Below are 7,537 nucleotides of genomic sequence, written 5' to 3'. Positions count from 1 at the left end.
GATTTAAACATCGGGGGAACCAAGTTTAAAAGGTATACTTTAGTAAAGGCAAAAATAAATTCTCTAATACACCACATATTTAAAGAAGAAGAAAAACTACATTCAAAGTTAATATTGTCAAATACTTCATCCGTTTTTAAATGAGTGTCGCTTCAGTCAATTGCACGCAGATTAAGGAATATAATAAAGTAGTCAAATGTCATAGCAATTTTACTAAAATAACCTTACTTTATAAGAAAAAGACAAACTTAGAATTGCATTGAAAATTGTGTGTGAGAGAAAAAAGTTGGAGTATTTATTGAGGGTAAAGTTGGACGAAAAACTAAAGTTGTATTGGAAATGTAAAGTGACATTCATTTTGAAATAATTTTTTTTGTTAAAGTAACACTCATTTTGAAACGGATGGAGTATGTATTACTAGTATAATTTTTTGGGGGGACCACTGTTCTACATGAAATGTTATTTACCCTATCCTACATGATATATTAGTAATATTAAAAAAAATTGCAAAACGTGGGGGGACCACGGCGGCCACCCTTGACCCCATGGTCCCTCCGCCACTGGTTGAACGGATCAGTGAGTTAGTTTCCTTTTGATCTTATCAAGAAGAGTCTTTGAACTGATCAATTGGCCCTCACAACTGTAGTTAAGTTCAGTTACAAAATCTCAATATAAACAGAGAACTCACACAATTCAAAAAACACACAGAAAGTTCTATTGAGTTGTCGATAACTTTTTATCTCTTCTCCATTCACCTTGTGTTATTGAGCTATTCTCCTCTTCATCTTTTTTTCTGTCCCTTTCAAATTCAGAGTGTTGTTAAGATCATAGTTCCTTTTAGGCAAAATGTTCCTTGAGTATTAAAAATGGTCTTAAGAGCACAATCTCTTTGATCATTTATGTTCCTTCAGAACAAATAGTACTTTTAAGATCATAGTCCATTTTGAGAAATAATAATGACGTCCCCTCGAAATTATTAATGATAGTACACATCCTTTGGATATTTTGTTTTTGGAAAATTTAGAGGTTAGAAATAGTGGTAGCACCATATTTGAGTGGTTGTAGTATCATATTGATATTTGAAGATGTTAAAGGTTAGAATAGTGGTAACACAATCAAAATTCCATAAAGTGTAGTTATAGTACCATAATTGATTGGTTTCGTTATTAATTAAGTGTGGTCTTAGTACCATAGTGGATGTGTAATTTTTGAACGATTAGCTACGATGCAATATTTAATCGCACAATTGTAGTTATGCTTGTTTTATTCTGAAGGCGACGTGGTTGATAATTCGTCTGCCACAATCTTAGGTAGTGCCACGAAACGTAGATCGATTTGATCTTGACTCGGTCGTGACTCAACCAATAATAACTTCGGTGGACAAAAATTCTTTTTCAAAATAGACTTTGAAAATATAAACACAATAGTTTAGAAATAAAAAAATCAACAAACACCTATTGTGTTTTGATTATTTTTATTTAATTTAAGGAAAATGTTAACTAGTACCCCAGTATACTGATTAAGGAATCAAATATAGGAAGCATTACATTGAAACTTATGTTGTCAACTTCTCAAAAATATCAAAAGTGTTATTTTTACTTTAAAATTTCCTTTTTTAGTTTCCTTAATCAGTGTCTCGGGGCACTCGTTAACAAGATCCAATCTTTTATGCAACACACCAACACCATCATTCTTGGCATCTTACTTCACGTCACCTTTTTTCTTTTGTAAGTGAAACAACACATAAACAAGGTGTAATTTTGTTTACATAAAAAAAAAAAGTATTTAATATTACTTGTTTTCAGTTTTTGAGGGCATCGCATCAATCTTCTTTTGTAGGAAGTGTTGATTATCATATAACTGAGGAAAGCTTGAAGGATTGATTAAGCATATATGTGCACAAAGCATGCCTGCAAATTGACAAAGAATGCAGGTGAGGGAAAAATTGTCTGATAGTTTGCCTCTCCTTTACAGTTTCACCCTTTCATCTTCATTGCAAGAATCCATATAGTGGAACAAAGGAATGGTGAAGGTGTTTTGATATGTTTATCATATCAAATCATGTTGGGAGAATGTACATTTATATGGGTAGGAGTCTCTTAGTTAATCCCTAATTAATAAGGAAGATTAATCAATACAATAAATAGTGAAGTTAAAACTAAATAGTGACAACTTTTCAATATCTCAACAGTAACAACAGATAGTCTTTGGGAAGTTATTTCAGTTTGGTCTCTTGTAACTTACTAGAGCTAGTTTACTCTCATGATTTCTGATTAAAGAAGAAAGTCTATCCAAGGTAGATTCTCTTATCATTTTACCAACTTCTTGTTTACTTGGTTGGTGTCCCCAATTGGCGGTTGCTGCCCTAGTCTCAGCAAGGGTTCCAGCAAGTAACTGCATTTGAGATGATTTGCTATTTGATAAAGTAATCGATGAAGCATTTTGACGTGCTTTCTCTTCCTCGTCTTGTTGGAGAACGGTTAGTTTTTGTCTCTCAGTCAGGGTTTTGGTGACTGACAGGAGGCAATAAGTCATTGCCCCTGTAAATTACAATATATTCCTTATTTCTAGAAAGTGAATTCCCCCAGTCAATTTCTGCAAATGCATGAAATGCAAACACCATAAGTTTAAAGAAAGGAACAATTTATTCACTTCAATATTGCCACATGATAAATTATGAACAAGGACTGTCAAAAGCATTTAAGTGTCAAGTGCTAACAATTTGTACAATCTTACAAGACTTAAAAATATGGTGGTTAGCTTCCAAAATGCATGAATGCTACAAAAGTATAGCTGCAGTCAATCCTTTGGGTATTATTAATCAAACAAATTTTTTTATGGGACCCAAAACTCAATAAAAAAAAGTCAGAACAATAAGGGGTTGCATGCAAGAACCTCATTCAGGCTTATCCTTCAATAGCACAAAATCACTTGTGGTTTGAACCATAGAAACTCACTCCCATGAATATTATCAAACTGTGAATATGCTCATGTTTCAATTGATGCATTAGACAAAAGTTTATGAGAAATACCTTGAGTTCTTCAGCCATCCTATCATTAGATGTATAGGGAACACCATGTCTGATGGCTATTTTTGCAACAGCGCTTGTTTCCCACAGCTTTACTATAGCTCTAGCTAGACCTTGAAGTTATCTATTTCTTCCTGCAAGAATAGTAAATCTTTTGGAAAGATAAATTTGAAGACATGAATATAACTAGAGAGCTTCTTGCATACCAAGGGCAAAGTGCAGCGCCGTTCTTCTAGCAATCCTACGCATGACAGTCATTTCCTTGTTGGATAAACAAGGTTTCACCCCATACGGAAGAAGTCTGAATGGTGTTTTATACCCTGGAACCACAACGGGTAATTGATCAGCATCAACAGTTAAAGGCTCACGGCCTGTCCAATCTTTGAAGCGCGGACCCAACTCATCTAACAAAAGGTTGAGTTTGATCGATTCCATTGATTCTTCTTCTTCACTCATATCCTTCAAATACTCTGCAGAGTCTCGATTAAAAGATTCAGCAGGTCCAACCATTACTTTCACACTTACTTCAACACTACTCCCACTCCGAACATCCACTGAATTATCCACAGCATTCTCGTTAGCATTATACACTTTTGTGTAAGATTCTACACAAGGCAGCTTGTAGGACATTCCTCGATATAACACTATGGAACTTCCCAATCGCCACACCACAATACCTCCAGTTTTACTCTGATTAAGCAAGAAAATAATACTATGAATATAAATAAATGCTCTAGCAGTTCAAATATTCTCTGATAAAAGACGAAGTTATTATAAGCTAAAAAGCAACCACACTGCATTGAAAACGATTGCATCTTTGGATTGTGAAGTATCACCCATTTTGGACAATCAACTTAATTAAGCATCTATATCATAAGTGATTATCATATAAGTTCTTACTATAAGTTGTTTCTATAACAAAGATAAAATAGACTCACTGTATTCAATTATTCATAAGTTGTTTTCATAAGCTCTCTCAAATAGTTTCAGACATGTGTATTTCAGTATATAAGCTCAAATAAGTCAAATAGAGATAAGTAAAATGATAATGTGAGAGGGAAGGAGCATTGAACCTCAAGAATTTGATTAGCTCTTTTCATATTAGCAGAAAGAGGAGAATCAAACTTAAACTTAACAACTTCATCAACCATCCATTTTTCATGAATAGCATCCACCAATTCGTGAGTAATACCAGCAACTCCAACACCGAACCTCTCCACCATCATCAACGCCATATTTCTTAGTCTCCGCAACTCATGTTCTGGAAAAATAATCTACTCTAATTATTATATTTAATAATTGAAAAATTTACTATATTTAACAGTAAAGTATTACCGCAGTTAATCACAGTAAAAAATACTCAATGTCTTTGTATATTAGAGTATTGTTGTCGACACATCTTATTTAGCTGAAAAACACATGTAAAATATTAAAATGTCCTTCGACAGCTTACTGCCGAGGAAGTCTAAAACCGGCTGTAGTTAACTGTCGAGGAAAACCTCGACATCACCTTCTCCCACCGAACATAAAAGTTAATCGGTGTGTGTTTTGTATATACTCCTTCCGATCTTGAATGTAAGAAACAAAAAAAAAATCACACATATTAAAAAAGTGGATTGAGTCATTGTAAAAAATACCATTTTTACTGTTATGCCCTTGTCATGAAACTTTTGAACTCCACCAATAAAAAATCTTTGGAATGCGTTAAACATGGGAATGTGAAACAAATTGGATAAAGTAAATGAGGTTAAAATTGGAATAGTAACATTTAATAGGATGACTTTTGTATACTTTTGCTTACATTTGAGACCAACAATTTTTTTATTTTATTTCTTACATTCGAGACCGGAGGGAGTACAAGATATGAACAACTTACCTTAATTTCATTTGCTTGTTAGTTCACTTTTAAGAAATTGGTTATGAAAGCACCAAGCAACACGTTGTGGAAAAATTGTTTTGTACTTTTGTATTTACATATCTTTATATGCCAAAAGGGCTATTAATATAACATGGCTATTTGTCGGTTTAATGCCACAAATGCATCTCCATCCATATATCGTAAGCAAGGAACCATAATATTTTCAAAAAAAAAATTATATGAGTTCTTCGGCACTTAAGTGCCGAGTTTTTTTTTTCCTTTCCTTTTTTTCTCGGTAGTTAACTGTCGAGGGGTATTTTCGTCTTTTACATGTGTTTCTCAGCCAAACCAAATGTGTCAACAACAATTCTCTGTATATTAATCATCGAATAGAAATAAAGTTCAAAGTAATTAAATAGTTGTGGATAATTGAAAGAAAATAATGTGTTAAAGATGTTTGTTTTTGTCGTATTAGTCAACTTATATGGGTATGTCATCGTGAGTTTAATTTAGTTGGTTTCGACTATGCATAATATATGTAAGGTCTGGGGTCCAAACTCTGGCCACCACAAAAAGAAAAGTCAACTTATATGGGTATAAAAAAAAGTCAACTTCTATCCTTCAAAAGTACTAAACTTTTTGGTTAAATGTGTTTCGAATATTATATAAAAATATCATGGCTTAAATATGTAAAAGGTCCCTGTAATTTAGCGCATTTATGGTTTTTATCCCTGTAAGTTTTTTTGTTCTAAAACAACCCTTGTATTTACATAATCTTTTTATAATCGTCCCTGCCGTCAGGTTCCATCAACAAAAACGCTTTTTGGGTAACGGAGGCACGCGTGGCAGGTTCTGAGTTGGCAAAAGTTGATGAAGTGGCATGAGAGATGATAAGTAGTGTTAATACAAGGACTAAAACTAAAAACACAAATTTACATAGGGATGAAATTAAAAAACCTAAACATCAAATTTTCCATCTTCTTCCTCTAATTGTTCTTTGTTTCTTCTTCCTCTAAAACTTTCCTCAATCTCCCATAGTTTGCGCCCTTGAACCAAAAACCCATTTTCTTCAATAATGTCTTATGATTTCATTTCTCAGTCATCATCAAATGAGTTGCTTATATGTGGATGAAAAAAATTATCAGGATTGTCATGTGAATTGAAGGATAGGATTACTTAATAGCATTACATTGGTCCATAACTATTGATTACTTATATGATAGGATTCTTCCAGCTGGTTAATCTGAAAATATAAAACCTTCCATGTTTATGTATTTCAACATAAAGTTGTTGTTGTCTCTGATTGTTAATGTAACAAGTACAATAGTTAATGCATAAATAGAAAGTAAATAATTTGTGTCAAGTTTATTGCAGTGCATGAAATTTTTGATTCTTGAGTGCAACGGGCAAATTGTAGCATTCCTTCCACTTGTATATCAATTACTGGACTAGCAGCTTGTACACGAAAGGAATTATTTGCATCAATGGGCAACGACTACGCGCCTGTGGTGAACATATGGAAATGAATAATCTGTGTCTAGTTGATGTCTCTATTCTTTGGTGTACATTCTCCCCTGCTTCATTGCAACGTAAGGATCCTGTAGAGACAAAAAGAAAGAGTGAATAACTCTTACCTTGTGTTTTCATGATCTGCTGATATATAACCAAATTAAAGTAAATGGTCCACATAGAAACGTAAGGATGACAACCCAATCCACATGCCAATCCTCCTAATTTTTTTCACCCACCTATATGCAACTCATTTGATGATGATTGAGAAATGGAATGATAAGACATTGTTGAAGGAAATGATTTTTTGGTTCAAGGGCGCAAGCTATGGGAGATTAGGGAAAGTTTCAAAGGAAGAAGAAACAAAGAAATGTTAGAGGAAGAAGATGAAAAATTTGGTTTTTAAAATTCAAAATTTAATGTCTATGTTATTTATTTTCATCCCTATGTAAATTTTCGTTTTTGGTTTAAGTCCCTGTATTAACACTACTTATGATCTCTCATGCCACCTCAGCAACTTTTGCCAACTCAGAACATGCCACACGTGCCTCTATTACCCACAAAAGCGTTTTTGTTGACGGAACCTAACGGCAGAGACGATTTCCAAAAGGTTACGAAAATACAAGGGTTGTTTTAGAACAAAAAAATTTGCAGGGACGAAAACCAAAAATGCGCTAAATTATTACATGGACCTTTTACGTATTTAAGCCAAATATCATTTATTCTTCCAGACCATCCTTCTGGTAACCTAGTTAATAATAAATGACACTTCTTACTTCAATTGAAGTCTCACTCGAATTTCGGTGAAGGAGGACATCATTATGATCGTTGGATATGTCCTAACTTGAGCGAGAATGAAGCAAGAACTCGGTTTTTGAAGATCGGATCTCCGGTGTACTTAATTCAACCGGACTAACCCTCTCATAACCTAGTTAACAAGATATGACGCTGCTTCTTCAATTGAAACAGACCCAACCGACTTTCGGTGAAGGAGGACATTGTTCCGACCATTCAATATATCCTAAATGGAATGAGAATGAAGCATACACTTGATTTTCGAAGATCAAGATCTTTGGTGTACTTCATTCACTCAGACTGTCGCTCTCGTAACCTAGTTAACGTAAAGATTTTTTTATAGATA

The 7,537-nt window shown here is 33.8% G+C and overlaps 1 pseudogene; it reads right to left on the bottom strand.

Annotated features, from left to right (window-relative positions):
* Positions 1-2,042: 2,042 nt before the first annotated feature.
* On the bottom strand, positions 2,043-6,152 carry LOC11437965 (CRM-domain containing factor CFM3, chloroplastic/mitochondrial-like; annotated as a pseudogene).
* Between the last annotated feature and the right edge of the window lie 1,385 nt (positions 6,153-7,537).

This window comes from Medicago truncatula, chromosome 8, assembly GCF_003473485.1.
Source record: "Medicago truncatula cultivar Jemalong A17 chromosome 8, MtrunA17r5.0-ANR, whole genome shotgun sequence".
NCBI lineage: Eukaryota > Viridiplantae > Streptophyta > Magnoliopsida > Fabales > Fabaceae > Medicago > Medicago truncatula.
Note: the sequence above shows the minus strand (reverse complement) of the source record. Positions and strands in the feature narration are given on the sequence as shown.